The 13,798-nt window shown below is 40.6% G+C and overlaps 1 protein-coding gene across 6 annotated transcripts in view; it reads left to right on the top strand.

Moving 5' to 3' along the window:
* The window catches only part of CA10 (carbonic anhydrase 10), a 257,475-nt gene that overhangs the window by 79,039 nt on the left and 164,638 nt on the right, over positions 1 to 13,798 (top strand). The gene's annotated exons all lie outside the window — the stretch shown is intronic.

Raw genomic sequence — 13,798 nt, 5'->3', positions numbered from 1 at the left:
AATGCAGAAAAGTATTTAAAATTAATCTCTGGGTACAAGAGATCTGGATTCTCCATGAACATGGAAGTTTTCCTAGATAAGGATTTTGCTGGTTGCAGCCTGTCTGCAGGGGCTAGGTGCTACGTGCTGTGTGTACAACAGATGGTCAGGGAAACAGGGACTGGATTCTGCCCCAGAAGAAATATCAGACTTTGAAAGTCTTCACCACAAAAAGGAAAGTGGATCATTCAGTGAATGATCAATCACTGCCCAGCAATTACCTGAATAATTTGATGTAGTCGCTAAGGGGAAGCCAAGGTTCCTTTCCATTCCAAAATATTTTCTAGTTATGAGTGTTTAGAGTTTTGGTTTGGCAGCACCAGGTCAGACTTCTAAGAGATCAGGATTGCCCAGACAACATTTTTTCCAGCCTATGAGTAATTGCATCAAGTCAGCTGTGCTCACTTCTGGTCTTCCCAAGAATAATCAAAGTTACAGAGTTTTGATAATCTCACTGCAGAAGCAGCATCCCCACGCAGAGCCAGAGCCCATCTGACCCGGGATGGGGTCAGAGAAATGTGATTACTCCAGAAAACACCAGAGCAGAGAACATCACTGTTCCTGTCTTGAACTGTCATTACAGATTCAAACTGCAGCACTCAGTGCTGAACTCTGTGCTGGCTTCTCACTTGTCTTTGCAAGTCAGCAGAGGCTGGACATTTCTGCCTCCCTGCTGTCATTAACTGCAGGAGTCTTGTGGGAAACCAAAATAGTGCAGAGCTACATGTAATTCTCAAGGGGTTGCTATCACACACAAAAATGCCTTGGAGATTGGGACTTGTTAACCCCTCCTGAGTGCTCCTTACACCTGCCTTCTCCAAACTGAATCCCCTAATGCCCTGCAGTTCCAGAGTGAAATGCTCAGTAAACCTATTCTTATAAAGGATGCACCACCAGGCATGCACTGGATTTGGCAATAAATAGTTAAATTCCAACTTAATACCTGAGAGTTATGTTTATTTAGTACTGTGAGGCACTGGAATACCTAGAAAAAGCACTTTTTATAGAATAAGTATGCTGTCTTTTGTTATTTTTTATGTTCCTACTTTGATTTATATTTTTCAGCAGAAGGATCGATAGTAACCCAAAGACATGAAAATAAAGCTGAATCTACAGAACAGAGTTCAAGGTATCTGCTGGATAAGCAGTCTTTTCCCTTAAAACAACAAGTTTCAAATTAATTTTCTCTGAACAACTTTTTCTATTCAATTTCATCTATTTGAGGCTTTCTTCACCTTTCTTCTGGATCTTCTTTAAAGTCTTACATTTCACTCATCCTGTCTCAGAACAGTCAGTCATTTTAACAGCACAGCCATAGTCCCCAGGTCTACAGCATGAGCCACAAAAAAATCCCAAAGATGAAGAACATGAAGAGGAAAGAGTAGAGATCACAGGATAGCTCAAAATCTGGGTTTCCTGCATTTTAATGCAAAGTCCCATTTCAAGTCCAGAGAGATCATCACAGCTTTTTTTTTGCATTTCAACTGTTTCCCTTTCAATCTATGCTTCAACCCCAGGCTGAACTCTCCCCTTTTTCCACCCCCCAAATTACAGTGAGTGCCAGGCAAATGCTCTCAGTTGTGTCTGTGCCTGGTTCAAGGGAAATCTATTGGACCCAGTCAGTGATTGATAGCTGAGGCACTGACCAGACCTGGTTAGAAATTACCAGCTGAGTGGCAGTATCCATGGCAGCTCATTAGTCATACCCACAGCCTGGGCATGGCAGGCAGGGGAAGGGAGCCCAGTGTCCCACTCAAAGGTAGGCAGGGCAGAGACCCAGCCCACAGGGACTCAGGATGGAAAAGGAGAGATGCTGCCTTCCTCCCCTTTCTTATTTTTAGTTCATTTGCCAAGAAGGATTTCCCTTACCTAAGACTGACACTTTAATGAGCAATCTATGCCAGCTCCACTAAACATCCAGCTGCTTTTTAACCTTTAAACAAAACTGTTCTTTAATGTGTTTTCATTTCCTTTTTTTTTTTGCCATAGTTTTGCTAAATCTTTCACCATCAGGACCTTCACTCACATTACATGGAAAAACACATTTACCCCAAAACTATAGTATCATTTTGACTAGAATGAGAGAAACACATTCTCTTTTCAGAACTTTAGTAACCCTGACCCTGGAAGATTGTTACTTGCTTAGTTTTGGACCTGGATATATTTCTCCCTCTAGGTTCCCCTTCCTATTCCTGCCACATGAATAATGAAAAGAGAAAAGTCAATATGAGAAGTATCTGTAAATAACCTCTACAAGCAACTGATCTATATTTTTCAGAAGCATTAGTGTTTGATTGTATAGCTTTAGTATGTGTGAACTCACCAGAGGGTGGCAGAAAAAAATGTAATTACATACTGTTGTATAACTACTCTTTACCCCAAGGTTAGCATAATTTATAGAAGTGAATTAGTCTGGTTTAATCACTATAATGAGTGTTCTACTGTGTTCTAGACTTGTATCCCAAATTTGTAGATAAAAATAAGCAAAAGTTTTGCAGGGCCAGAGATCACTAATTTTGATTGCTAAATACTTTTTCTCAGGTAATTAAACTCTTAATTTAAGAAAATGTTTAATTGGGCATAAATAAGAAGCTATAATTTAAAAAGTAAATTGAAGAGGGTATTGCATGATGTCTTTATTAAAGTCATAGCAGAAAATAGCCACGTTTTAAAAGACAGTATCATTCCAGAATCTCAAATCCTCATTTTCTCTTTCCTGTTTTCTGTTATCTCTCATTCAATGAGTGCAGTGGTTGAACTTTTCTTGTAATTGAGAATCCTTCATAGAGAGGGAAGATGACATTTGAACAGACCAGTATGGAATTAGCAGTATAGAATATGATGCTGCTGGAGTTCTTCACAATTTTACTTTTTTATATGTTTCAAGATTTATTGCTGAAAATTTTTAATTTTTTTACTATCGTGAATAATGGCAATGCTGTCTTACTCTGGAGGATATATTTCAGCTGTCAATGCTTTGCTGCTTAAAAAGAAATCAGAACACTTCCAGTTCTCACATTTGAAGTCATTGTGATACTGTCTAATAATTCTGCAGTCTGGAGATTTCTGTGACCAATTACTGAGATGAATGCCATTCTATACTCTGTCATTTCTTTGGTGTCCCTGATTTATCTCTCAAAGCCTTTATGACTTTACCTTTGGCTTTTATGTAGTGGCAGAGCAGGTCATGTGGTTATCCAGAGGAATTGGTATGGCAATTTTCTTCAAGCTGAGTAGGTGGAAATAATTAATGGACTGCTTTATTGATGTACATAGATTACTGATTCTCTCTATGGTTCCAATTCCCAGCCTCAATAAAGTAGCTTGAGATTTTATCTGAGGTACCAGTTATTACACAGGGCAAGAATAATCACTGCACAAATACAATCTTTTATGGTCTTTTACGCCATTGCCAGGGCCAGTGCTAAGGCTTAAAAATATAAACAAAGATGTGCTGCATCGATAAGTTGACCCCTTTCATTTAAATTCATGAATTCTGGAGAAACTTAAATTCAGAGTATCTGTGCTCTTAGAAGTTGAGCAAACTTCAAAGAAGAATTTACAGGCTTGGTGCAGTAAAACAGAAATAACATGACTGTCCTGCCTAGACTACATCTCATGTCATTGACAGGGATCAGTAGCAGATACCTTGGGAAAAACAAGCATCTATAAAAATAAACACCATAAAAATTGGATCACATTTCCACTTTTTGTTTCTCCAAGCCTGGTGCAGATTTTAAGCAAGGATTTTTGCAGGTCACATCACCGTGGTATTCATCCTAGAGTCTGACCTGAATGAATTTGTTAATTTTATCTGTTTATACTAATAGTCCCTTTTCTGATGCTTGGTTCTGAGACAATTTCTCAGATACATTCCTCATAAAAAAAGCTTCTGTGTGGGAATATCTCTTTACACCATTTTGTAAGCAGTAAGGAAAAGAACTCATACAGATTTACTGACACATAATGTTTCCTGTACTGCTCTTACAACCTGATCACCAGCTCGTCCAACACAGTCAGCCAGTGTCTTTGTTTCTCATACTTCTAATAAAGTTATTGATGGCTTTTAAGACCTTTGGAAATTGTTCTTTGATATCTTCTTCTGCCATGTTTTATTTTAGTTTTTTATTTAACTGGTCAGAGTTTATCACCTTTTCCATTTTTCTTATTTAGACAGCATTTTTTGAAAATGCTCCCTTACTTCCAGCCATCCTATTTATTTCCTCTATTTGAAGTTTTCTGGCTTCTGTCCCCTGTTTAAACAAAAGCTCAAAACAACCCAGAACACCTTAATTCTGGTATCAATTTAAATAGGAGTCTTCATTTCTATCTAGCTCTTCACTGGGTTACACAAAAATCAACTACACAAGGCTTTTCATTCCTAAAGAGATGTGAATTCATTATGTGGGATACCTGTTACACAATCATCGAATCACTGAGGTTGCAAAAAGACCTCTGAGGTCATAGAACCCTTAACCCAACATCCCAGACCCACAACTAAACCATGACCCCAAGCACCAAATCTACACATTTTTTGGATGCAAAAAGTGTTGCTTCTGTAGTTGCTGCTAAAGCAGAGTCCTTGCCTCCAGTCATTTCATACTGGATACCTGTCCACAGCCCTTCCAGGACCCAAACCTTTGAGTCCAGCATGATTTTTTATTGCAGTCAGGCAATTCAGATGTCATACACAGTGCACCTTTGTTCCCATCTGTTGCAATCCGCTTGTGCAGGGTGTCGTGATGGTTCGTTAACCAATCCCAAAAGTGAAAAAGGCAAACAGCAGGGGACCATCAGTTTTAATCACAATAAATGCACCTTTATTTAGGTACCAACAGCAAATGCGATAGAGAGGACAGAAAAAGGGAAATAAAGAATGGAGAGAAAAGAGGGGAAGATCCTCAGTGGTCCAGCCACGTGGATTGACCGTCGTTCGTGGGGGTGCACTGAAGTCTTCCCAAAAAGTTACAGTTTATATAGTCTTTAGCCAAAGCAAGTGGCATCTGGCCAGAAGGTGGGAAAGATCGATGGGCCACTGTAAGAGCCCCTTCCTCTGTGAAGCAGGTGCAGGCATGCAGGTACAAGCCACCGCTTGTCACAACCTGTTCGAATGCAACGTTCTGTAGAAGCACAGTGAGTGCACCTGCTGACAGTCATTTGGCAAGCATCCGCATCCACCTCGGCCAGGCCAGAACTCCTGTCAGGGGTCTTCAGGGACCTTACGACGGTCGTGAGGCAAATGAAGGAAACTTCAGACTGTCTCTCACACCATCCCGTGACTTAACGATCGTCGTAAGGGAGAGCTCCATCCTTAGCACTGTTCTGAAGTCTTCCGGATTCGTCAAGGTGGTAGTAGCATATTCCAGAAAACAGAGACAAAAAATTAGACAGACAAAAAAGAGAAAAGTAGGAAAAAGATAAGGGAAAGAAATAAGGAAAAAGGAAAACAAAAACAAATATTCAATTCTCCAATTAAAAATATACATTCAATTTATCATTAAAAACAAATAATCAATTTTTGATTAAAAAATTACAACACAATCAAAAATCTAATTCACGAGGGCCAATTGCCTATTTTCAGTTAAATCCTGGTGAAGCAATAATTGCTTTGGCAGAGTGAGGTTCATCCCAATAGGAGTAGGCAATATAGTTTGTGAATCAGTGCGTAATTGGAGTGTAAAAGGTTGATGTGAAGGAACTGGGGCTTCGAAAGAACAATCACATCCTGCAATTTTAGTAAAGTTACAAACACAAAAATTTGAATGATTTTTTAGTATTCACTACTACATTTTCTACAAGTACTACATCACAAGCAGTTCTAAAGCATGCACAACCATTGCCAATATATACAAGGACTGTTTCAGAAGTCTCATTAGGATGAATCTCAAAGTGGCAAATATTCTGTTCTGTGTCTAAACAAATGTCTTGGGCTATAATTGCATTACTTTCACAAATAAATCCTTGTTGTTCCCGGACAATACAAGATTCTAAATTAACAGTTTGCCAATTCTCCCCAATTTGATGGGCCCATCCTGTATGCTTGGAAGGATGGAGAATAGTTCCATCATGATTCAGCCCTAATGCAATAATAGGGAAAACTGTGTACAGTGAAGCATTCCATATTGTTAATACAAAGGCTGTGGCTGTGTTTGTGCTAGGGTCATAGGTGAAATTCACTAAATTCCACCAGGATTAGAAATCTCTTTCAAAATCAGTGGCACGTTCCCAAACTATTTTCTGAATTTCAGTAGGAAAAGTGTCTTCATCTTCTCTTATAATTGAGGCAGCAACTGACTGCATCCAGTTGTGCCTGGATACAGCTGAGAGCTAAGGAAACATTGTTTTGTGTAGCACCAAGTGCATCAATTATCAATTTGTGGTCATTCACATTTATCTTTTCCCAATTTGGTAATATGTTTGATGGCGACCACTGTTGTGTTCCCAAAGCTGATAAGGATGACTGTAGTGGTTGTTGAAATTTTGTCATATCTCTAGTGGTGGTAGCCAACTTGTTCATTAATACTTCTAAATCAATGCCATTTAGAAATCCCAATCCTGTTCCCACAGCATTGGTTATGTCTCTTAGCATCTGTCTTTTAGAAGGGTTCCGCTGTTGCAACCAGGTCGTCCAGCCCTGAAAAGAAGTTTGCAAAAAAGGTGAACAAGCTGGCTGAATTTCTGAGACATTATTTTGCATCAGCAGTTTGACTTGTTTAAGAGACCATGCTGGATTACACAATAATTGTTGTTGACCAGTTTTCCTGATTATATATGGTCCGATTTCAAAAATTTTTGGGCTAAGCATAACCGGTGGTTGGGTGGTAGGTGTCACAACATTAACATCAAGTCCTCCCCAGTATTTAGATCAATACTTTAAACTTAAAAGAAAGCACTTCAGTATTTTTGGACCAAAGACAAACTACTTCTACAGTTTGTGTTAATGTGAAATTGTGCCGACAATCCTGTACGCTTGGGTGCGTACAAACCTTTTTGTGCTTAAAGAGATCCTTTCACTTTTTTCTGCATGCTACCACAATTATTTCAGACCATGACCACTCAGCTGGTTTCTGGCCATGGGGTTGTGGTAGGATGCAGAAAAGTATCACCAGTTTTGTCATGGTTTAGCTGGTCTTCATGTCCCTCGGAGTTCTTCTGTAAAAGTAAACACAACAGAATCCTGCCACCAAAAGGCAGAAAAAGTTAGAATGATGGAATTATCCAGCGTGTATTTATCCGATGTTCTTTCCCTAGAGCACCAGAGGCTTCCCATTCATATTTATTCAGAGGAGGCTCTAGCACAAGTGGTACTAGCCCTATAATAAGGGTGGTCCACCAGAACAGGTTGTCCAGGGTAATGTGCTGGGTTATTAGGATCATTTGCTGTACAGCATAGGAGTCAGTGTAGATACAAACAAGAGAGGTATTCTGTGCCCCATGTTGGAAAACACTCTAAACAGCTGTCAGCTCCCCTACCTGAGCACTGCTTTCTCCCTCAGTAATAATTAGTTCACCAGAGGAAATGTGGAGGGCTGCTGCCCTGTATCTCCATACCTTTCCCTCTGGTTTGGCAGAGGCATCAGTGAACCAAGAACTTGCTGATTGTTCAGGGGAGAAAGGAGGGGCTATTTTGATTACAGAGGCAGGTTTGTCAGGGCTGCTGTCCAAGCTCTCAGTTTCTTGTATTGCTAAAATTTTTACAGCTCCTTCTGTTATTGAGAAAAAGTTACAGTAATGTTCAATCTGAGCATACCGCTTCCTGACTGATGCCCTCTGGGCCACCCCGTCAGGAGCAGGGGTCCCAGTAGTGATAGTCTTAATAACATTGAAAGGGCCTCTCAATACTATTGGCTGTTGTTGTGCAATTTTTTCCACTTCTATGAGAGCTAAGATAACTACAAACAATCCTTTTTCCCAGGCAGCATACCTTTTCTCAGTGTCTTTGAAACCACAAGAATCAAAACCAACAGGCCTTGTCGGACCCTCAGGACCCCGCTGCCATATGTACACTGACAGCCCTGAGGAGGCAAATCCCCATTCCACCTGGAAAGGATCTGTAGGATGGATAGGGCCCAGTGCTTGATGAGCTGTTGCTTCAAAAATCAGCAATTGCAATGCTTTGTCCTGAGACAGAGTCCAATCCCATTTCACCCCTTTCCTCAGCAAGTCATAAAGGGTCATTCTGATTACTAGGAAATCTATCTGGTCTTTCCACAGGAGATATAGCTGCTATGGTTTTTTGAAGGAAAATCGCTGTAGGTTTGAGTGTTTCTGGAAGCCCTCAAATTAAAGGGGCCATAATTTCAGGCTTTACAGGTAATTGCATTGGTGATTCATAGCCTGTAGTTAATTTTCTTTCATGTATCATTTGCAAGCAGGCAGCTTTGTGAATGTTTGCCAGGGGTTGGTCAGGGGTACCAAGTAGGGCTAGAGGGTCTCCCATTGTTAAAAACAACCCATGTCCCACTGACTTCTTGTTCTGACAAATGAATTTGATCTCCCCAGGTAAGAGACACTCGTAATATGTATTCTGTCTCAGTTTCATGAGGGAGACACCCGTACTCCTTTAATTTAGCTAATTCAGTAGCAGTGTATGGGATTTCTTTAGTGGTTGTGTGTGGGTCAAAATATTCATCATTGATATAGTTGTATTCTGTTTTAATTAGAGGTCTCAAGCTAGGACAGCAGTGTTCCCCACAATTTTTCATCAGAGCTAATTCTTTTTGAGGGTAATTTTGATTAATGTGAGGAGTTTCCTTCTCCTCTGTCTCTTTTGAGAAACTAGCATTCTGTGAATTTATAACATGTTCCTCTTTCAAGGCAGCTTGTAATAAATGATGTTTATTCTTTTCTTCATCTAATTGTTCTTGCAAAATTTCAACTAGGTTTTGAAGGGACTCTATTATAGCATTTTCCTCATTTCTTCGCTTAAAGCAAGTTTCTACAGCTGCCGTAAGACAAGCTCCCAAAACTGAGCATAAGATAGTTTTATTTTTGCCCAGTTTAAATTTTGTTTCATGTTGTGAATAACATACTCTATCAACCACATTTTCCAAATTAAACCAGTTACTTTGTGCCCATCCCTCTCCTCCTGGAGAAGTTTTGGCATTGTGTTTAGCTAGTAGAGCATAAAATCCAACTTTAGCTTTATCATTAAGCTTATCACTCATTTTGTGAAGGGACCAAAACCACGACAGGGAGGTACAAACTTAAGTTACACAAACCACACAACCTTCGCTGTGACTCCCTTCGCTTCCCTGGGTGGGTGAAGAGACCGAAGCTGCTTGGGAGGTACTCCTTCAGTACAAATATCTGGTTGTCTCTTCACTACACCAAGCAGTCAAAATTCACACACACAACAACAAAAAAACAACAGTGTCCCGCCTTTTGGACTAAGAGATCCTTTGTGAATTTCCAAAGACAGTGTGGGTGCCTTTTAACCTGCAGCCTTCTGTCTAGACAGAAATCCTGTCCATGATGCCAATTTTATGTCACGATCCGCTCGTGCGGGGTGTCGTGATGGTTCGTTAACCAATCCCAAAAGTGCAAAAAAGGCAAACAGCCTGTTCGAATGCAACGTTCTGTAGAAGCACAGTGAGTGCACCTGCTAACAGTCACTTGGCAAGCGTCCGCATCCACCTCAGCCAGGCCAGAACTCCTGTCAGGGGTCTTCAGGGACCTTACGATGGTCGTGAGGCAAATGAAGGAAACTTCAGACCGTCTCTAACGCCCTCCTGGGAAAACTGTTGGCTCCTCTCAGCACAAGTGCAGACTGTTCCCTGCAGGCAATACCATTCTGCTTATCTGCAAGTTTGCTGTCCCTATGGAAGGACATCCTTCTGAGACACCTTTCTCTCATTGCTTTCCTCTGGAGAGCGGAGGCTTATATTTATTTCAGCAAATCCTGGGTACTCATCACCAGAATAGCTCTCAATCCTTCCATTATTCTTTTAGCTGCTTTTGTTTCACTGCTGTTTAGCATAGGTTTGAAAACACCATCAAAATCCCTCATCATTTCGTGTCATGCTGCTACTGAAGCATCTTCATCTATCTCAATATAAATTGTTCCCAGTAAATTGAAAAGAGAGCAGCTGTAATAAGATACAGATTAAATAAAGAAGTCAGAGATTCCTGCACAGGTATAAAATGTAAGTAATCTACCTCACCATATAACACACACACACACACACACACACACACACACACACACACACACAAAGCTGTTGTCCATAGTGTGCCAGCATACAGAGGATATAAACACTGAATTTTCTGTTAGGAGAAGGTTGAAGACATTGATCAGACACAAACTTATGATCTGATGTCTGTGAAATATGTTTGCAACAACTCAGCTCCCAAGCAGTGCACGTTTAGGAGGATTTATAGAGGAAGCAGAGATGACACAATCACTATATTCAAGCTTTGGGTACAATAACCAGGAGCTGGAGCACCTTGTTAAATGATATTTTGAGTTGGTATTTGGCCTGCATGCAAACTAGAGAGTCACAGTAGCTCCTGTACAGTACAGGAACTGTCTAAAATGCTTCAGAGTTCCATACACCAAAAAGCAGCATATTTCACACATGAGTAGATTGTTATGGAAATACAACATAATTATGGGAAAGGAGATACTGTTTCATTAATGACTTAAGCCCAAGTAGAGCCTTGTCTGCTAGTTAAGCTGGAATAAAAAATGATGACTGTATGTTTTCCTACATTCATACAGCTGATTTCTTCAGACTTAACAGTTAATTCAGTACCTGTGTTTAATTTAAGCCTTGGCTTCCTACGTGAATCTTCTTAGATTTTTCTATTACAGTTCTGAATACTTTTAGATCACTTTGGGCATCTAAGCAGCAGCACTAATTACTTTCATTAAATGTAATCAGACATTAATATTGCTTAATATCACCATCCTCTAGTCAACTTAGGTGTGCATTCCTAAGTGACTCATCTTAATTAACCTTGGGCTGAAGCACCAGTAGAATCACTCTGATCTGTGTGGTGAGTGCAGCAGTGGGGAACTTTTCTCTTTGTGTGCCCAGAAATAGCAGCAGGACTGGAGAGGTCCTGGAGCTCCAGTCTGGGGTGTTTAGAGAGGAATCAAAGATTTCAGCTTAGACTCACATGTCTGATGAGAGCTGTGACCTTTGCAAGGCAATGCCACAACTCTGCAGCTCCCTCTCCTCAAGTTCCAGGCTGTTGTGACAGGCACAGCGCAGAATGCAGGGTTTCCTGTCAGAAACCGGAAATAACGTTATAAAACAACCCCTCCTAGCAGTTCTTTTCCAGTGCAGCTTTTCTGGGTCAATCCCACTTGCATCATAAATTGTTTTGCTATCAACTTGAAGATAATGGGCTGATGTGTTTGGTTTGCTGTTTTATTGCATTTACCATTGTCTAGGTTTTTTATTTATTTTAAAAATTTGCCAAAGACTTGTTTTTTACCAATTCCATGAATATTTCTGACCAGAATGTTGGGGCTTTTTTCAAGTAGTACTAGATATTATTGAAGCAACAGATTCCCCATGCAATATTTCCCCCCCTTGATTCTACAGCTCTACAGTTTCATTAATTCATTTTTTTTTAAATAACACAAATAACACAATAGGGAGATTAATCAAGGGAAACCATGCTCTCTCAATTAACCTAAACTTTTATTTTAGGCCTCTGTATAAAAGGGATTTTCTGTCTTACAAAAGCTGAAGTGAGCTGCTATGGTATTTCTTTTCAGAAAAAGCACAACTAGTTGTGAGATGGCTTAGATTTAATTACATTATACTTATTTTATTCAATTTCAGAGCATTAGCACTATTGTATGGTATATTCTGTGAACTTCTCTAAGCTTCTAAGTCCACAGCGGAAGTGGGAATTGACTGGGAGGGTAAATAGAGCCAAAAAACTTTTTAAGACCATACTGCCTATTTATTTTTCAAATCCCACAGAGTTTCACTTTTAGGGGCTTCCCATCTGACCTTCTTTGGCGTGGCACACAGGGTTTGTTACTCAAATAAAAGCCTACTGACATCTGCAATTCCACCTATTTTGGATGCTGTTCCCTGATCATTGGTTTCCCATTGCTGTGAAGCATTCCACCATCACCCCTCCTCTGAGATTTTCATGCAGTATATCCTAAATGGAGTTGCTGATTTGATTGTCTGTCTCAGATGTTAAAAAAAAAAATAAGTCACCAGCAAATTTAAGGTATTAGTAGCACATAGTTGTTGGGTTATTGGCCTCATGGGGGATCTGTTTGGCTAGCTCTGGACCCCAGCTTCACCGACAAGGACAAAAGCAAAAGACGGGAGGGGCTCTTCCTTCTCAGGATGAAAGTCCCACAACTTTATTGTAGAACCACTCCAGGGAAGAATAGGGGCACAGGAACGTCCAGGAGAAGAAGGGAGGTGTCCGGGAGAAGAAAAAGGGAGTCTGCCTCTTGGGGGAGAGGGGCAGAGGAGAGGAGCTACAGCCAGTAGCTACAGCCATGCAGTTGTATGTATCTGCATACAGATACAACTGATGGGAGGGACGAAGGGAAGAACTAACCCAGGGGAAGATTACCACCACAGGACTTTGGAGGGAATATAGAGCAAACCGTGTGATACAAAACAAACTACTCAGTGCAATATAACAAACCCCACCCAGTGCAAAATAATAACTGAGTAAACTACTCAGTGCAATACAACAGCTCCCCCATTTCTGCTAAAACAAATTTTTAAAAAAGAGGTGTTGGGCCTATTCTGATTCAGAATATGAATTTGTCTACCACTTATGATTTGCAGGCCAGTTAGGTTGCCTTTGGTACACAAACTGTGCGGTTGAGTTCTGAGGTAGCAGGAATTAAACTATTAATGGCTTTTAAAGTAAAGCAACATACGACTCTGAGTGCTAACATAGTTAGGAAAATAACAACAAAAAACAACAGAATTGTTTTAACTATTGAAGTCCACCACCCCAAGAGTCCCCAGCTCTTGACCAGTCTGCAGAACCAGTCTTTGGATTCTTGCTTTACTTGTCTGATCAAGCTTTTCATTTCTCGGAGAGCTGTGTGGATGTTGAGATGTTGAGTGCTTTCAAGGTTAAGTTCAGGCAACAAAGTCCTTCTAATTCCTGGCACTTGTGTCCATGCAGCAGCAGGAGGAAGTCTATGGCTGCACGATTTTGGAGTGTGGCCTGCCTGGTAATCTCCTCGTCCTCTAGGAGGGAGCTGATGGCAGTGGACGTCAAATTCGCTTGTTTGATCACCCAGCACTCTAGGTTGCCCAATTCACCTAGAGCTTTGGCTGCTGCAACCCATGGCAGGAACAGGGATACAGCAATTCTTTTTGACTTGACCCAATTAAAAATTTCTGAATTGCAATTTGGGTCTAAATTGTCAGCACTTCTCTTTTGAATTTTGTTGGCCGAATTGTTTTTTCGAGTCCATTCACCAATCAAGGTTTGGTTGGGTGCCAACAGGGACAACCGCCCGATGGTACGTGGCCCTCCTAAAAGCCGAGATGGGATTCCTGCCCATGCCCGATCTCCACAAATTAGAAAAAGACCCTTAGGGAGGTTTTTGGGATGTGAATGGTATGGATTGTCTACTGTAACGTGGCTTAAAATATTACACCACTTTTTGGCAGTGAACTCTTCTCTATATTGCAGTAGGTTGTTAAAGGGTTTAGTGTTAGATAATGGGCTGAATATAAAGTGAATGCAGTATGGTGCTGGGGAGGAACCCAAATGCTCTAATTCTTGAGGTTCCTGAATGGCTCTGAGCAAT

Source organism: Vidua macroura, chromosome 19, assembly GCF_024509145.1.
Source record: "Vidua macroura isolate BioBank_ID:100142 chromosome 19, ASM2450914v1, whole genome shotgun sequence".
NCBI lineage: Eukaryota > Metazoa > Chordata > Aves > Passeriformes > Viduidae > Vidua > Vidua macroura.
The sequence above is the reverse complement of the archived record's forward strand: the minus strand, read 5'-3'. Positions and strand labels throughout refer to the sequence as shown.